This window comes from Rattus norvegicus, chromosome 19 (assembly GCF_021556685.1).
Source record: "Rattus norvegicus strain SHRSP/BbbUtx chromosome 19, alternate assembly SHRSP_T2T, whole genome shotgun sequence".
In the NCBI taxonomy this organism is placed as follows: domain Eukaryota; kingdom Metazoa; phylum Chordata; class Mammalia; order Rodentia; family Muridae; genus Rattus; species Rattus norvegicus.
The window spans coordinates 50883873-50903293 of record NC_141552.1 but is presented as its reverse complement, the minus strand read 5'-3'; the positions used below and the strand labels follow the sequence as shown (position 1 = coordinate 50903293).

At 44.1% G+C, this 19421-nt stretch overlaps 1 protein-coding gene across 4 annotated transcripts in view; it reads right to left on the bottom strand.

Moving 5' to 3' along the window:
- Positions 1–19421, bottom strand: part of LOC147999447 (uncharacterized) — a 191043-nt gene that overhangs the window by 25139 nt on the left and 146483 nt on the right. The window contains exon 2 of one of the 4 annotated variants that reach the window (XR_015644133.1): positions 11023–11115. The exons of the other annotated variants lie outside the window; for them this stretch is intronic. The gene's annotated coding sequence lies outside the window, so the exon portion shown is untranslated. The remainder of the gene's footprint in view (positions 1–11022; positions 11116–19421) is intronic. 4 annotated transcript variants of the gene reach the window in all.

Genomic DNA, 19421 nt, shown 5'->3' with positions numbered 1-19421 from the left:
CCCCACAGTTCTTTTCCCAGACTCAGAGGAAGGGATCCTGTCTTTTCCTCTTGTGTATGCACTGCATAATGTATACCTCGTGCTCTGAATCAACAGAACTGATTTACTGACTCCACAGCTCCATGGCATACATGCTCCCTAGCTCACATTGGCTCACACTGGCTCACACTGGCTCACACTGGCTCACACTGGCTCATACAGGCTCACACTGGCTCACACTGGCTCACACTGGCTCACACTGGCGCACACAGGCTCACACTGGCTCACACTGGCTCATACAGGCTCACACTGGCTCACACTGGCTCACACTGGCTCACACTGGCTCACACTGACTCACACTGGCTCCCTGGCTTCCTGGCTCCCTGGCTCACACTGGCTCACACTGGCTCACACTGGCTCACACTGGCTCACACTGGCTCTCTGGTGTTACCTCCTCCTCCCTTAGTCACGTTTTGTCCTCCTTCAGCAGGTGTGCACTCATGTCACAAAGTTCCTGAGCTTTTGCAACAAACTCACTAGAAGCCCTGCTCTATGGAATGTCCCCAGAATGGAACCAAACATTCCCACAACTATGCTTGACAGCAAGTAGCCAAGATGGCAACGAAGCTCCAAAAATATGGCTAATGAGACAGGATTTCTCAAAAAAAATTTTTTTAGTCTTGTTTCAATGTATTTCTATCTGGTGCTACACCAGGCACAGGCGTGCAGTCCCAACTACCTAGGAGACAAATTCAGAACAATGAAAAATTCAAGGCTAGTCTAGGCTACAGAGTGAGTTGCTATTCTAGGCAACTTGAGAAGATACAGTCTCAGAATAAAATGTAAAAGCCAGAGAGACAACTCAGCAGGAGAAAGTACTTGTTGTGCAAACCTGCTGACCCATGGTCAATCCCTGGCTCCAATGGAGAATGGAGAATATCAACTCCTAAAAGTTCATCCTCTGGTCTCCACATAAAACATGCACCTCCCTATGCAAGTACACACACACACACACACACACACACACACACACACACACACACACAAATGAGAGACAGACAGACACACACAAATTAGAGACAGACAGACACACAGATAGAGAGACAGAGACAGACAGACACACACACACAAGAGAGAGAAAGAGACAGAGACAAAGACAGACAGACACAGACACACATGAGAGGCAGACAGACAGAGATAGAAACAGACAGACACACAGACACACATGAGAGACAGACAGACAGAGATAGAGACAGACAGACACACAGACACATACACACACATGAGAGAGACAGACAGATAGACACAGACAGACACAGATACACAGATTCACAGGTATATCTTTTAATGGAATAAAATATCAGGTGGAAAATAAAAGGTGGTGGTGTATGGCCTGACACGTGTGAGGCACTAGTTCCAATGCCCAGTACTCCAAATGAAGGAAGGAAGGAACTCAAACAACAACGTCAGACATTCCTTTAAGTTAAGAAGACCCAGAAATTAGCACTGATAACAGAAAGAGAACCAAACTGGGCCAATCCCTGCTTCATCACATACAGTCCTGGGCAGGTCTCTTAGCACCCGTGACTTCAGTCTCCTCAGCTGCAAAATGGCAATGCTATCTGTTTTTATCACATTGTACTGACTAAAGGAGATAAGTTTTATAAAGTGACCTGATCAGTGACAAGTAGTGACCTTCTTTTTGTTTGTATTGTGGCGTGTGTGTGTGTGTGTGTGTGTGTGTGTGTGTGTATGCGCATATATGAGTGTGCTGGGGTACTTGCCTCTCTCTGTATATGTGTGTGGGAGTGCACGTCTGTGTAGACTGGGGTGTTTGTCTCTGTGTGTGCTTATATTTGTGTTAGTACACATATATGTATGCAGCAATACTGCATCTCTCTGTACATGTGTGTGCATATGTGTGCACATGAATGTGTATATGTGTGTTCGTCTATGTGCAAGTGTGTGTGTGTGTATGTGTTTGCATGTGTGTGTGTGTGTGTGTGTGTGTGTGTGTGTGTGTGTGTGTGCTCATGCACATGAGTGTATGGAAGTCAGAGGCTGACTTAAGATGTCTTCCCTGTTGTGCAGATGCTCTCCTCCTTACATTTTTAGCAGGGTCTCTCCCTGGACCTAGAGCACGTTGGGTGTTTTTAGATTGGTGGCTACTCCCACTCCCTAGTGCTGGGCTTACAGGCATGGTCCACACACCAGGCTTTTTACATGGATTCTGGCAATCCACATTAAGGCCCTCACACTTACCCAGCAAGACGTTACCCACTGTAACACCTCCTCAGGCCCCATTGAGGCTTTGAGGGTTTCATTTATTTGTTAGTTTCATTTGGTTTTTCAACTTACAAAATGAAATTCATAAAAAAAAATTTTCAAGGCAACTGTTACAATAAAATAGGGCAATGATTATGAAATACTTACAAGACACCATAAAAACTAAGAAGTGTTGCAGGTGAAAAAAATGGCTCAGTGGTAAAGGGCACTGTTGTTCCTGCAGAGGACCTAGGTTCAGTTCCTAGCACCTATGTAGTGGTTCACGACAGTCTGTAACTTCAGCGCCAGGGATCCAGTGCCCTTTTCTGGCCTCCACCAAGTACTATGCACAGACCACACATGTTGTACGCATAAATACATGCAGGCAAAACACTCAAGCACGTAGAATGAAAACAAATCAGACTTTGGAAAAAGTTGCCTTATTAATAATTTCATTAGGAGGGAGAGGAGTTCAGTGACTCTTTGTATTTCTCTCTTTGCTTTTATCGTCTGTATTCCACTCCTTCTGGCGTCTTTGAGTTTACACATCACAGCTCCAAAATGTCTAGTGTGGCACCTCTGTGGAGGAGCCTCTGTAGCCTGTGCAGGGCTCTCACAGTCTCAGCCGCTGCTGACTCTGCCTGCCTCTGGGGCTTTGGGCACCCACACAACAATAGAGTTTGTACATCACATACAGAGGCGTCCCCTCACAGGAGTGCTTAAAATAAAGAAGAAAAATGGCGGCAGCGAGGTTTCCTGAAACTCCCACGTTAGCCTGAGAGAAGTGAGCCCCTCGTCTAGGAAGTGACTGTCAGGACCTCGCGATTCCCTCCGCGGCTCCGCTTCTCCATCTGCTCATTTAAGTCTTTCATCCTTCTGCAGCCTCTGTCTTCCTGTGTATGAACGAAGGCTCTCTGTGGAGAGTCCCCTGGAAGGAGAAGGTGGTGGGATGGTTTTCAAAGCAAGATAGGAAATAAAGGAAAAATGGCGTTGCCTATGGGTCTGTCTGCACATCACAAAAGCTTCGTCCCACATCATGATGGGAAATGCCCATCCATACACGCAGGAAAACAGAACAGGGATTTTTAACAAACCAACAGGCTGTAATGGTCTGGAATTTGTTCTGGACGCTGTGGGGAGGGAATAACCCAGGGATACCGTTGCTTAGAGTTGGGCGAGCTCTGGTGAACAGGAAGCCCACTCTGTATACTGTGAAAGACGAAATAGGAGGGAAATAGGAAAACTGAAAAAGCTGCGGAGAAGTTGATCTTGGGAGCCCCCACATAAAATGTGTGTGCCAGAGAAAATCCAAATTAAAAGTAGATCAGTTTCTAACACATAGCTCCTTTCCGTTTGTTGTCCGTGATAGAAGGAGTTTATTTACTGCCTGGCAGAGGTAGGATTCAGCAATTAAAAGTGGGCTGAGGCTGGGGGATGGCTCAATTGGACAAGGACTTGACTCCCAGTGAGGATCTAGGTTCAGATCCTTAGATTCTAAAACCTGATGCAGTAGCGCCTGTGTCTAGAATCCAAGACTCTTGCAGAGGGAAGGAGGCAGAGAGAGGAGAACCCCCAAAGCTCACTGGCCAACTAATCTGGCGAACTCAGAAGTGAACGACAGGAGACTCTGGGAAGAGGGTGTCACCTCCTACAGGTTGTACTTCACCTCCACACTCATGTGGCTGCTGTTGCTCTCACATGCTGAATCATGCAAACAACAAGAATACGAAACAAGTGTGATTTAAAAATGAAGATTTTAAACACGGAGCCACCACATCCTCTAGTCACACTCCCACGTAGACCTCAGACAGATGTTTGTATATGAACAGTCATGGAAACTTGACTCCTAACAGCCTAAAATGGAAACAACCCCAGGGAGCATCAAGAAAGAGATAACCAATATATAGTGTATGGTAGTCTAACATAACCACCCTTAAAAAGAAACGCGATTCTGATACCACAACTTGAATAACCCTTACAAACATGCTAAGTGAGGCAAAGACACAAGGACCAACGTTGTTTTGTTTCACGGAAATTTGAATAGGCTTCTATGTAGATGTATACATTATACTAACAGTCATAATTACAGGAGTGAGGGTTGGGGGCTAGGGTTAACTGCAAAGTTGCTGTTTAAGGAACAAGAAGTTTCTGTATGGGATGGTTTAAAATCTGGATCACTGAAATAGATAATTCTGATGGTTACAAAATACTGTGTGTGCTTTGCTCATCACAGACTTGTATGCAGTCTGGTTGAAATTATAAATGTTTATGTTATCTCTGTTTTACCACATAGAAAGGAATCGTCAGTCAGGAAATGGAGGAGGAGAATTAGGCAAGAGGAAATACAAGGTTTGAAGGATCTGAAGAAGGAAAAAAAAGTGGACAAAAGATTCCAGAAAGACAAAGACAGACAGACCATGGCAAGCCAATAACGTGGCTAGACTTAGGGGTAAAATAACCCGTGATCTAGGCATGGTAGAGCATGTCAGTAATGCCAACACGTCAGAGACTCAAGATTAAGAATGGAATTTGATGCCAGCCTGGACTAACTAGGAATAGTGAGACCCTATCTTAAAAGGGGGCCAAATATAAAATGTGGGCATTGATGTCTAATTCTAACGACCCACATGGACTCACAAAACCTTCCACTCAAAGTCTGTTATACATGAAAGCCAAGTTTCTCTCTGGTGATAGAGAATGAGGAAGAGAGGCACTGTCCAGTAACAGTCAAAGTTGAATAGAAGAGAGAGAGAAAAGAGGGTAGAGGGAGGGGGACACAGATACAAAGAGACAGAGGGAGAGGAAGACAGGGAGGGAGAGGAAGACAGGGAGGGAGGGAGGGGAAGAGAGAGGGAGAGAAAGAGATATTATGGAAGAGATGGGGAAAAGAAAGGAAAGAAAGAAAACAGAGATACCAACAAAACTTTGAGAAATCTCTTGGAATTAAGATCTCTAAAATCCTCATTAAACTTGAAGTTACATGAGACTCTAGATAGATTATAGGGTATAAGCGTAATACCCGGGTCCAAGAAGAGTCTAGGGCAGAAAGACAGAGCAAGGTAGGTGCCTGGAAATCTAAGAAGTAAAGGTGTTGTGAAGATGAACGGATAGAAGGAAGGCAAGTGAATAGGAGGTAAACATCACTCAGTGATTGGTGAATTCATCGGCGTTTATATCAAACAAATTATGCATGACTCAACTCATTGTAAGAGCTATGCCCAAGATAGGAAATAGACAAATAGGAGATGCTGAGGTAGAAAAGATTAATCTGTCTTTCTTCATCTATGTAGGAAGATCTCAGACACTAGAGCTGTGTGCCCTGTTGCAGACTGTGGAACCATTTAGCTCTATTGTTATTCACCCCCAAAGGCCTCAACTCCCTCACACCATCACCTTGGCCATCAGAACTTCCACCGGAGGGCTTGGATTAGTAAGTAGGCTGGAGAAAGGACATTTACTCCCTCCCAACCCTACCATTGAAGACTCAACGAGAAGTGTCTCTCAGGAGGAGTCCTCACCAGATATAGAATCTGTCTTCAGAACTGTGAGAATCAGTTCTGTGGTTTATAACCTGCTCGATCTCTGGTATTTTGTTATAGCACAATCACAAGTTAAAGAGGGATCTGAATACAGGTGCCGAGGTGTGCCAGGACGTAAGCCTGAACCAGGCCAAGAGGCTCCCAATTTATAAATAAAAATTACAGCATCTTAGATAAGGGTAGGTCCGCTACCATGATTCCATGATACAAATGAGGTACATCCTGTTCTCTGTCCCTACTGGGAACCCAAAGGTCAGGATTGGTGTATTTTCTAAGTGACAACTGTCAATTCAAGATTCTCTCAGTCTCAGTCTGTCTCCCCCTCCCCCTCTCTTCCCCTCCCCCTCCCTCTCCCCCCTCTCTCTCTGGGGGATGGGGGGATATGTGCTTTCCCTCCCCTGTGCATGAGTGCAAACATAGTCTACAGAGAGATGCTAACGTCTCTATCACTGTCTGTCTGATTTTTGAGGCAGGGTCTCAGTGAATCTAGAGCTCCCCATGTAGGTTAGACACCACACCTGATTTTCTCCATGGGTACTGGAGAGCCAATCTTACATCCTCAAGTGTTCACAGGAAGGACTTTCCCTGGGAAGTTACCTCCCCAGCCCCAAAAGGTGTTCTAGGGCCTGGAGTCAGACACAGAAGCAAGACAAGGCTGGAAGAGGTTGCTGTCTTACCATCTCAGCTTGGTTAGACCAGCAAAATACAAAACCACAGCAGCGTGCTGCAAACCTTACCATCTCCGTCCTGACCAACAAGGAGGCTATGAACAGTGGGGACATTAATCACGCAAGACCATCTCATCCAAGGAGATAACTTTTCCATGACCATTATAATGCGCAGTAACTGCCCCCAGCCTGATTTCTTTTGAGCCAAGATGCACAGGCTTTACACATTTCATGGTTATTTTCTCTAGTTTTGCAGACGTCTTTTTTTTCCTACTGTCTCATTTTGATCCCCCTCCTTCGACTAGTCCTTCCCATTCGACGGATCCAACCTGGTTCCTATCACCTAGAGATGAATTAACCTTTCCACGTATTCTGACATGGCCTTCTTAGGAAAAAGTTCCCCGGAGCTCTGAAGCCGCTGGGGAAGGGAGGCAGCTTGGGTTTGACTTTAATACACATTTGGAAATACCTTCGTGCAGGACGGCTGGAAATAAGGATCTAATAACAAGACGCTTCTAAAATTACCGCTAAATCTGAAGCATTCGGCCTGGTGCACAGCCTCTGCACGTCTTTAATTCATCAATTAAGTGATCAAAGATCTTGTTTGAGATACAATTACATTTCTTTTGTTCTCTTTGCACCCGTTGGATTAAAATGGATAGCACTGGGGAAAGTCGGAGCCAAGAATAAAAACGGACAAAACAACGCGTTCCCATCCATCACTTCCCACAGGCAAGGCTGCACAAGCCAGAAACAAAGACAAACCGGAAGCCTCCATGTAGCCTCAAAGGACCACTAGACATTTGGATTGAAGGCAGGCTCCTTCCAAACCAGGAAAAGAGGATAGGGGAAGCCCTAAATGTTTTACCAAAACTGACCCCAAAGCAAAGCAACTTTGGTACTAAAGGATGGAGGTCTTTTGAGTAGTAGCTGGTGAGCCCTGTTACAAAAAACTCCTTTTCTCAGTGTCCAAGAATCTGATAGAAATGTCCTTGTTACCACAAGTCTCGCACTTCCAGCAGCAAGCTGTTCTCACGGTGTGTTGTCGGGATCTCCTTGCTTATAAAGAGGGTTTAGGAAATGTCTATAAAAGGTCAGATTATAGCCTCTCTGACTTTTACAAGTGCTCACTTCAATAGTACCGTGAAAGAAGTTACAGATGGGTATGCAAATGAGCGGGCGTGGCTTTGGCCCATTAACACCCTATTTAGGGAAGTAGGCTTCAGGCCAGATTGGGCGGAGCACCAGTCCTTTTCTGAGCCCTGCTCTAAAACCATTGCAACCGTACTCAACCCCTTTACAGGATGAGCCCCTTTGAGCTGAGGCAGCTTGCAGCTACACATGAGCAGCATGTGGGACATTCTTGATGAACACTGTGACCTCGGGACAGAAAAATAGATTGGGTTTGAGGCTGAGGAGAAAGTCAGTTTTAGTCACAAGGGTAACCTCATAAGGTTTTCTCTTCCGGAAGTTCATTATCCTCTCCAAATTAAATGTTTAGGCGAGATTCATTGTTCCTTTGTAAGGAACTCTAGCTCTCACACTGCACACCACCCTCCACCCCACCCTACTCTCGTTTATTTATTACCTGAGTTTCAGTCTTAACAAATATGATTTTGGTTTTCCCTGTCATCAATGGAAGGAGCCCATGTGGTTTTGATTGACAAAATTGTGATAAAATTCACTGTATCCTTTAAAAAGTGATTGAAAAGTTTGCAGAGACTGGGGATAGGGGATTGAATTTCAACAAAAGACACGCCAGATTTTCTTCCTGCTTTTATTATTCAACATTCTTCCACCACTGGGTATCTAATTAGATACCCAGGTTCCGGAGTCATGTGTTTCTCTTTAAACTTTTGGCAAGTCCGCCCTTGGATGGCTAAGGCTGGGTACACTTAGGTTCCCCTCCAGAGAGCAGCACTGGGTGACATCACTCGATATGTCACAAATCATGGAGCAAAAATAACTGGGCACACTTCGAGACATCTGAAATACTTGCAGTCTTTTTGGTTTTCCCCTCTTTTTGTTTGCTTCAAATCCACATTCATTGTATTTCTGAAAAATCTTCATTTTTGCCTTCCCAATGTTTTCCAGACACATGTATTACCTAAGCTTCAGTCTCAACAAATATGATTTGGTTTTCCCTGTCACCAATGAAGGAGCTAGTGTGGTCAAGTGGCTCCCAATAGCCAGTATCTCTTTTGCTACCCAGAGAAAAAAATAGTCGCAGTTCAACTTTTTTTGGGGGGTGCAGGGGAGTATGGTGATTGGGGGCACCTAAGTGGTCTCTCTGCCTTATGAAGCTCTGTTGAAATGTCTTTTTCAGTAAACTCGAGACAGAACAAAACAGTGCATTTTCTTAGATGACAACCGGACAAGTCGCCGTGCAACCCATGTACCTAAGAATCTGGATATCAGAGATGTCTGCTGTGTGCTGGTCTCCCCCATCAACTGATGCTCAAAGGCCGCCATTCCTCTAGCCTCAGAGCTGGAGGAGGACATCCTATACCATGACTAGAGCAGAGGTAAGGATTAAAAATAAGCCAAGCTCCTCAAAGGAACAACTGAACGTTTTTATACTTGGAAATATCTGGGCTTTTGAAGAAGTGTGAACATCTCAAAACTCTCCTCCTTTCTCTCCTCTGGGGCACACCCCCCCCAGAGACAGTATCGACTCCAAATTTGTTTTCCGTGTCTTCTCTATTGAAAAACAGGCTTTATAAATGGCTCACTGCATAAAGAGCAATGCACAGATGTACTGTGTAATTGTTTTCAAGTAAATGTGCTAGTAACCACAAGTGCTGGGTACACTTGGGAGCCTGAGTTAGGAAGATAATGACTTCAGGGCTAGCCTGAGCTACATGGTGAGTGAGATTCTGTTCTCAAACATGGATGTGCCACTTGACAGTGCAGTCTACTTAGTGAAATTACCCATGTCTATAAATACTTAAATATTGGGGGAAAATAATAACTATAATATACTCTAAATTTAATTTTCATTAAGTTGTTTTTAATATGGAGGCTTACACTGTACCCCATGCTGACTATAATTTATTTTGTAGCCTAGCCTGGCCTTGAGCCACTGGGATTACATGCATGAGCCACTATATCTTGCTTAAAGTTTATGAGCTCAAACCTTATTTCTGGGGAAATGAAGGCAAAAGTAAATCACAGAATCTTGCATAGGTTATTATCTACATGCAAAATATCATGGAGTTGTATGGGGTTGCAATATCCTTACATCCTGACAGTAATTTCCGTTTTGTTGCTTTTGTTTTGTTCTGCTTTATTTTAATAGAGTCTTCTACGACCCAGACTGGCCTCAGACTTTGTAAATAGCCAAAAGTGGTCTTGAACTCACCACCAGCCTGCCTCAGCCTTCCAGATTCTAGGAATATATATATATATATGTGTGTGTGTGTGTGTGTGTGTGTGTGTGTGTGTGTGTGTGTGTATGTGTATAAATGTATATATGTATATATGTATACATATATGTGTTTGTGTGTGTGTATATGTATGTATGTATGTATGTATGTATGTATGTATGTATATATAAATACATCATGCATCAGGTTCTTCGAATCAGGGCTCTTTGCTTACCAAAGCATCAGGGTAGGCTTCCCCTGTGCCCAGTTTATTGACCAGTTACAGAAAGATAACTGTTATCTATAGGGTTCCCACAGTGAGGCCCCCTCAGCTAACCAAACGTCATACCACTAGAGGCTCAGCTTCTATCTCATCCGCTCGTCAGTAATTCCTGTAAATGTTTAGAGCTAGAGCCGGAGCTCGGAGGTAGCGTTCCGGCCTACCATGTCCAATCCCCTTAACTTTCAGCATTGCCAAGAACAAGCATTTGTTTTCTCTGACTTTATCTTGTACTATTCCATAGCATCTCTAACCAGAAATGGCTTTGGATATCTATGAAAAAAAGAAACCCTCCTAACTGGGTACTAAATTCAACTCAAGGACTAGTTTGATAAAGACATGAATTATTTTTGATCACTTCTAACCCACAGCACTGTCTTCCCAATATTTTGCTAGGTTCTACACAGAAACAAAAACACGATAAAACTTTAGCTCATTTTTCTGTATTTGATCACAGGCGAAAACATTACCATATCCCACTTTGGATGTGCTGAAAAGATATGTGGTCCCTATACTTGGGAGGCAGATCTGTGTGAGGTCGAGGCCAGCCTGGTCTATACAGTGAGTTCCGAGACAGCTAGAAATATGTAGAGAGACCGTGGCTCAAAGAATGAGAGAGGGGGGAGGGGGAAGGTGGAGAGAGAGAGAAAGAGGGAGAGAGGGAGGGGGAGAGGGGGAGGAGAAGATAAGTTTTGATAAACAGTTTAAGAGGAATTATTTAAAAGCAACTCAAAGTGAAGTACTTTCCTTGGTTTAATTATTCTGTCGTTGAAATAAAATTATAGATTTATCTTTAATGCTGGGCATTGCAGTTCATGCTTGGATTCCCCGGCCTTGGAAACTTGATACAGGAGGATTAAGAGTTTGAGATTAGAAGCCAGAAAGATGGCTCAGAAATTAAAAGCATGTACTATCTTGCAGAGAACCTGAGTTCAGCTCCCAGCAGCCACCTCAGGAAGTTCACGACCACCTGTAACCTCCTCCAGCTCCAGAGAACGTCTTCCGAAGTGTCCAGGCATCTATACGTAATTAAAAATAAAAAAGTTTAAAAAAGAGCTCAATATCAGCGAACCTACGAAGTATCACCCTGTCTCAGAGAACCAACAGTGACAAAGAGGATTTATTACTGGAAGCTTCTCAATTGTCCTTAATTATTTGCATTATTTTCATTAATGTTAAGTTTGACTCTTTTCTGTTTCTATTACAATTTTATTCAATGTCAAAAAACAGGAAAACTAATATGCCAGGCTAGAGAGATTGCTCAGTGGTTAAGAAGCTTTCCAGAGATCCCTGGTTCCATTTCAAGAGCCCACACGGTGGTTCAAAGTCATTTGTAACTCCTGTTCCAGGGGATCCGATGTTCTCTTCCATAGGCAACAGGCATGTATGTGGTGCACAGACATAGATTCAGGGTACACAGACATAGACACACACACACGACCACAAACACACGCATACACACTCAGACACATGCACACACACATACTCACATAAATACATACATGCATACATACATATACACTATACATGGACATAGATACAAACATATGTACATACATACATACATATACAATACATACATACATAAACACAAACACATGCATACATACATATACAATACATACATACATAAACACAAACACATGCATACTCACACACAGACACATACACACATACTCACACACACTGACACATACACACATACTCACACACACTGACACATACACACATACTCACACACACAATATATATATACATATATATACACTACACATGTACATAGACATAAACACACACATACACACCGACACATACACACATACTCACATACACACATACATACACACACACACACACACACACACACACACTAAACAAACAAATCTTTGAAAAGGAAAGGGGGAAAACTACTTTCAGATGGCTCTCCTTAAAGCAGGTTTAAGTCTGGACTGAAGAGAGCTGATCCTCCTGTCCTAACTGTTAGATGAGTCATAGACACATCCACACGACAGCCTACAGTATCTCCTGCCACCCCTCACGGCTACGGTAGTGACTGCTGTTTCCCATGGCTGCTTCCTGTAGAAACTGTTGGAAGTCAAGATAAAGATGGTGTCCTTGTGTTCTCCTACTCACAACTCAGAGAACACTGCCATCATATTGAGCATCTTTGAAAGCCTAGTTACCCTGAAAAATGCATCAGACACTTTTAGAAAGACTACAGCATGGTAAGATAACCGAGGCATTTTTGTGGTTCTCCTTCCTTGCTGTTATCTGTCTTCTCTTCACTTAAAACATCTAATGAGTTGAGGCCTTCTTAAGAAGTCATGGCTATTCCCATCTGGCCTTGGATCACCAGGGATGAATTTTTCTCACTTATTTGTATTAAAACAAAACCCACTTGAGCTGCTAAACTCATTTAGTACATCGCATATTGAGGGTGTTCAAACCACTATCATCTTCCCTCTGTGTGATAATAATACTACCGCACTGGTGGCTGTTCTTGGTTGTTAACCTGACTACATCTGGAATTAACCCAAACTCAGGCAGCTGGGAACATCTGTGAGAAATGTTTTTCTTGATTAAATCATTTGAAGTGAAAGAACCCTTTGATCTGGATCTTTCGAGGTGGGAAGATCTACCTTTAATGTGGGCCACACCTTCTGCTGGCAGCCTATATGAAGGACACGGGAGAAGGAAGCTTGCCTTTTGCCTGCTTGCTCTTGCTTTTGCTGGCAGGTCCATTCCTTCACTGGCACGAGAACCTCCCTCTTTGGGATTCTATTGTCACATACTGAAGACCAGCTGAGACATCCTGAATCATGGGCTGAATAACTGCTGGGTTCTTGGACCTTCCATTGGTAGACAGATAGTGTTGGACTAGCTGGACCACAGCCTGTAAGTCATTAGAATAAATCCCCATTCTAGATAGGTAGATAGATCAACAGGTAGGTAGGTAGGAAGGAAAGTAGGTAGAAAGATAGATGATAGATAGATAGATAGATAGGTAGATAGATAGATAGATAGATAGATAGATACATACATACATACATACATACATACATATATACATACATACTTAGATTAGATTAGATTAGATTAGATTCTATAAAATCTGTTTCTCTAGAGAATCCTGACTAATACAGATTTTGGTACCAGAAGTGGTTCTAGAGCACCAGAGGTATAAAGATGACTACTTTAAGTTTCTTGAAATAGGTTTTCCAATTTGTCAACACCTACAGTTACTGAAACCCCTTCTAAAAAGCTGGGAGAGTACGGAAAGCCCATGGGATGAACTATTTTGCAAATGTAAGGAGACAAATGCATTTGGTTATCCTAATTCACCAGTTGTGAGAGGCAACCGATTCGGTAACTCTGTATATAAAACTTTTGGCCAACTTGTGGAAAGATAAGGAAAATGATGATACTGGTTGGTTGCTCCTAGCATGAGCTCTGTGATAAACCTGACCAACTTCTAGCATCTCAGAATATAATGAAGGTTAATAAACTCGGTGATAAAACTGACCAGCTCCGATGTGTATCAACGGTCTAAAGGTTTGTGGGTGTGCCCTGGAAGAGAGTCTTCTCTTCAGCAGCCACAGAACTCAAGCAGTGGAAAATCAAACTGAAGCCCTCTTTATAAGGTTGGAGTTACGGCAAAAATTCAAGATTAAAGGGCATTAATTGGCAAAGAATGGGATCCTGCAACTTGGGGTAGAGATGTGTGGGGGCGCCCTATTGAAGCCTAGAACTTTGAACCCTCAGATTCTCAAGGGTTATCTCACCTGAGGGAATAGTCTCTCCACCCTCAAGCAGAGGTACTCCCAGCCCCAGCCCCTGAAATATTGCCTCTTCTGTCTTTGACTGAGGAAATTAACTCTTCACTGCCTGCTAAACCAACAATAACTTTCCCTGAAGGAGACGCCAGATAAGACTACACTGATGTCCCTCGGGGCCCACCAACAGTTGCCTCTAGACCTACAACCAGACTTAAGGCTAAGCAGGCTCTGAGGGAAGAGATAGAGAGTGGAGGAGGAGGAGCCCTACACTACCAAGGAGCTTAATGAGTTTGCTAATTCATTCAGGCAGAAGTCTAGGGAATGTGTGTGGGAATGGATTTTAAGAGTGTGGGATAATGGTGGAAGGAACTTAACACCTGATGAGGCTGAGTGTTCTTTATAGATGGGCCAACTGAGAGTGGAGACTCTGGGTTTAATGTGGAAGCTCAAACTTTTAAAAGTGTCCAAAATCTGTTTGAAGGATTTATCAGAAGATGGCCTACTGAAATGGGAGTTGGAAATGCCTAACATCCTTTGGCTCAGTGTTGATGAAGGGAATCTAAGGCTCAGGGAAATTGCAATGCTAGTGTGGATATGCTATGCAAACCTAATCCTCCATAGGGGAAGGCCCAGAAGACGTGCACTTCAGCAGTCCTGTAAGATGCAAAATGGTCAGAGGGTGCTAGCACATACCAAGAGCTTTGCTGTGACCATTTATGCCAGACCTCAGGATCAGAGACACTACCCAGGATCAGAGACACTACGAATTAAAAGCAATGGGTTTTGGTGGCTGGAGAGATGGCTCAGTGGTTAAGAGCACTGGCTGCTCTTCCAGAGGTCCTGAGTTCAATTCCCAGCAACCACATGGTGGCTCACAACCATCTGTAATGAGATCTGATGCCCTCTTCTGGTGTGTCTGAAGACAGCTACAGTGTACTCATATATATAAAATAAATAAATCTTTTTTTTAAAAAAAAGTGATGAGTTTAATTGGGACCCTAAGTGGCAGGGGCCAGGTGGTAGCACTGAATCCCCAAAGGCAAGGAGATTGTAGTTATCGCAACATCCAGCATAGACAAAGCAAAGGTCCACAACAGCCTAACCCCAAATGGCAGCACAGGCCAAGTGATTTTTATGGCAATACCACTCATACTGGCTAATCAATCATGGTCTTTCCAAGCATAAAATAAATGATAGGCCAACTGCATTTTTGTTTGGACTGCATAAGCAGAAAAATTCTCAGACAAACAAAAGAAAGATTCCATTGGATCATGGTGAAAGGAAATCTGACCCGTGAATCAGTTTCCACACCTGAGCCAGTTTGCAGACCCAGAACCCCTTGGATGCAGGGATGGCCAGGTTCCCTGAGGGAGGACCTTGAGAAAGTAGCTGGAAGTTGTATTTATTAGCCTTTCACCAGTCCTTCCCCAGAGGGACCTGTGGCCTTTTACAAGGGAACTGTACACTGGGGGAAACAAAACCATCAGACTCTCTGGGGTCTATCGGACACTGGTTCTGACTTGATGCTGATCCCAAGAAACACTCTGGCCCTCCAGTTAAAATAGGGGCCTATGGAGGACAGGTGATTAATGGAGTTTAGGCTGAAGTCCCACTCCCAGCAGGTCCAGAGGGTCCCCGAATTCATCCTCTGGTTATTTCCTCATTCCCAGGATATTTAATTGGGATGGATATACTTAAAAGTTGGCAGAATTCTCACATTGGTTCCCTGACCTGTGGAGTGAGGGCTTTTATGGTCAGAAAGGCTAACTGGAAGCCTTTAGAGTTACTTCTGCCTGGGAAAATAATAAATCAAAATCAGTATGTCATCCCTGGAAGAACTGTAGAAGTTAGTGCCACCATGAAGAAATTGAAAGATGTAGGGGTGGTGGTTCCCACCACACCTCCTTTTAACTCCCTAATCTGTCCAGTGCTGAGGACAGATGGATCCAGGAGAATGACAGTTGACTATTGAAAAGTCAATCAAGTGGTGACTGCAATCGCAGCTGCTCTACCAGAAGTGGTATCCTTACCGGAGAAGACTAACACATTTGGTATATGGTATGCAACTATTGATCTAGTAAATGCTTCTTCTCAGTACCTGATCATAAGGACCACCAGAAGAACCTTGCTTTCATTTGGCAAGGCCAGCAGTATACCTCTACAGTTTTACCTCAAGGATACATTAACTCTCCAGCTCTGTGTCATAACTTAGAAGGAATCTTGATTGTCTCTCTCTTCCACAAAATATCATATTGGGTTCTGTGATGGCTTGTATATGCTCATCCCAGGGAGTGGCACTATTAAGAGGTGTAGCCTTGTTGGAGTGGGTGTGTCACAGTGGCACCTCACCCTAGCTGCCTGGAAGTGAGTATTCTGCTTGCAGCCTTCAGATGAAAATGTAGAACTCTCAGCTCAGCCTGCACCATGCCTACCTGAAGGCTGTCATGCTCCCGCCTTGATGAAACTGGACTGACTCTCTGAACCTGTAAGCCAGCCCCAATTAAATATTGTCCTTTATAAGACTTGCATTGGTGACGGGGTCTGTTCACAGCAGTAAAACCCTAAGACAGGTTCACTATATCAATGACATTATGCTAATTGGACCAAGTGAGCAGGAGGTTTTGACTTATGGGTAGCACATGTGGACATCAGAGAATGGGGAAAAATCCAAACAAAATTCAAGGGTCTTACTATAAACCTCAGTAAAATTCTAAGGAATCCAGTGGTGTGGGGCATGCAGAGTTACTCCTTTTAAGGTGAAGGCTAAGTTATTGCACCTGGCCCCTCCCACCATCAAGAAAGAAGCACGATGTTTAATTGGCCTATTTGGATTCTGGAGACAGCACTTTCCTCACTTGGGTGTGTTATGCTGGCCCATATACCAAGAGACTCGGAGAGCTGCTAGCTTTGAGTACGACCAGGAGCAGGAGGAGGCTCTTCAACATGGCCAGGCTGCTGCGCAGACTGCTCTACTGCTTGGACCATATGATCCAGCAGCCCCAGTGGTGCTTGGGGTATCAGTGGCAGACAGGGATACTCTTGGAGCTTTTGTCAGGCTCCAAGCACAGGAGAATCATAAAAGAGACCTTCTGGATTATGGAGCTATCATTCCTTATAGGGACAGCTCTTAGCCTGCAGTTGGGCCTGAGTAGAAACTGAACATTTGACAATGAACCATGAAGTTGTTTTGGACCCTGAGCTGCCCATTATGAGCTGGGTGTTATCTGGCCCACTAAGCCATACAGGAGGGTGTACAGGGCGACAACCCTGCTGGACCAGACCCAAGCAGCTTCTGAAGGCACAAGCAAGTTCTATGAAGAAGTTACCCAAATGCTTGTGGTTTCTACTCCCATTACCATGTCATTGCTGCCAAGCACGCACCTAGAGCCTCAGAGGTGTGCCCTATGACTGGCTAACTGAAGAAGACTAGGGCCTGGTTTTCTGATGGTTCTGCACATACGCAGGTGCCAACCAGAAGTGGACAGCAGCAACATTACAATCCCTTTCTGGGACAACTGTAGAAGACACCAGAAATGTAGATCTTCACAGTGGACAGAACTCTGGGCAGTACCTATGGCCATACATTTTGTTTAGAAGAAGAAATGGCCAGATGTACAATTGTTCACTGACTCATGGGCTGTCTAGCCAATGGATTGGCTGGATGGTTAGGGTCTTGGAAAGCGCATGATTGAGAAATTGGTGAGAAAGACATCTGGGGAAGAAGTATGTGGATAGATCTCTCCCGATGGGCAAAGGAGGTGAAGGTAAAGGTGGCTCCAGCTGGAGAGGAGTTCAAAGACCGAGCTCAATGACCAAGATAGGGTGACCTGTTTTGTAGACAGTCAGCCTCTTTCCTCAGCCATTCCTGCCACCACCCAATGTGCCCATGAACAAAGTGGCCATGGTGACAGAGATGGTGGTTGTACATGGGCTCGAAAACATGGACTTCCATCCACCAAGGCCAACCTGGCTGCTGCTGAGTGGAAAATCTGACAGCATCAGCGACCAACACTGAACCCTAGATATGTTACCATTTCCTGGGGTGACCAGTCAGCAACCCAGTGGCAGGTGACTAAACTGAACCCCTTCCTCTGTAGAAAGAACAGCCCTTTGTCCTTACTGAATTAGATGGTTATTCTGGGTATGGATTTGCCTTTTCTGCTCCTAATGCTTCTACCAAGGCCACCATCCTGGACTTCAGAATGTCGTATCCACCATCATGGTATTCCACACAGTATTGCTTCTGACCAAGGAACTCCCTCCACAGTAGAGAAATGTGACAGTGTTCTAATGATCAGGGAATCCACCTCTCTCCTCATGTTCTCCCAGCATCCTGAAGCCACCAGCCTTATATAAAGGAGGAATGGTCTTCTGAAGACACAGTAACAGTGCAAATTCAGTGTCAGGAGCCTGGAGGGTTGGGGCAAGGTTCTCCAAAAGGCAGAATATGCTTTGAATCAGGATCCAATATATGGCATGGTTTCTCCCATAGCCAGAATCCACAGGTTCAGAAATCAAGAGGTGGAAAGGAAATAGTTCCATTCAGTATCACTCCCAGTAACCACTAGGAGAATTTTTGCTTCCTGTTCCCTTGGCCTTAGGTTCTGCTGGACTAGAAGTTTTGGTTCCAAAGACAGAAGCACTCCTGCCTGCCAGGAGCCACAACAGACATTCCAATCGAATTGGAAGCCCTGACTTCTCCCTGGCCACTTTAGGCTTCTGGCATGACATAAGGAGATATGACTGTGTCACATTGAACAGAGGTGGACTTGGGACATCTAGCCTTGGTTGTCAACTTGACTACATCTGGAATCAACTAAAATCCAAACAATTGGGCACACCTGTAAGGGTGGTTGTTGTTGTTTTCTTAATTAAATCATTTGAAGTGAGAGGCCCCACTTTTAATCTAGATCTTTTGAGGTGGAAAGATCCACCTTTGACCTGGGCCACACCTTCTGCTGGTAGCCTATATAACAGGACACTGAACAAGGAAGCTTGTTTTCTCTTCAGTCTACTTGCCCTCACTCTCACTAGCAAGTCCATTTCTTGACTGGCATTAACGCTTACTTCTTAGGATTCTGCTGTATACTGAAGGCCACTTGAGGCATCTGGCTTCATGAACTGAATAATTACTGGATTCTTAGACCTTCCATTCATAGGCAGCCATTGTTGGACTAGCTGGACCACTGCCTGTAAGTCAACTCTACCATTCTAATAAACGTGTGTGTGTGTGTATGTATGCGTGTGTGTGTCAGTGTGTGTGTGTGTGTGTGTTGTGTGTGTCAGTGTGTGTGTGTGGTGTGTGTGTGTGTCAGTGTGTGTGTGGTGTGTGGTATATGTGTGTGTGTGTGTGTGTGTGTGTGTGTGGTATGTACATACCACACATAACTGGATCCATATATATTAGAAATTATATATAAATATATATATTCTCTACAGAATGCACACTAATACATACCCTACTTTATTTCCTTGTGATTCTAAGCTACTACTTGGTCTCTAGCAACCGGAGATCCATGTCACCTCACTGAAGCCACAGAGTCTTGAGG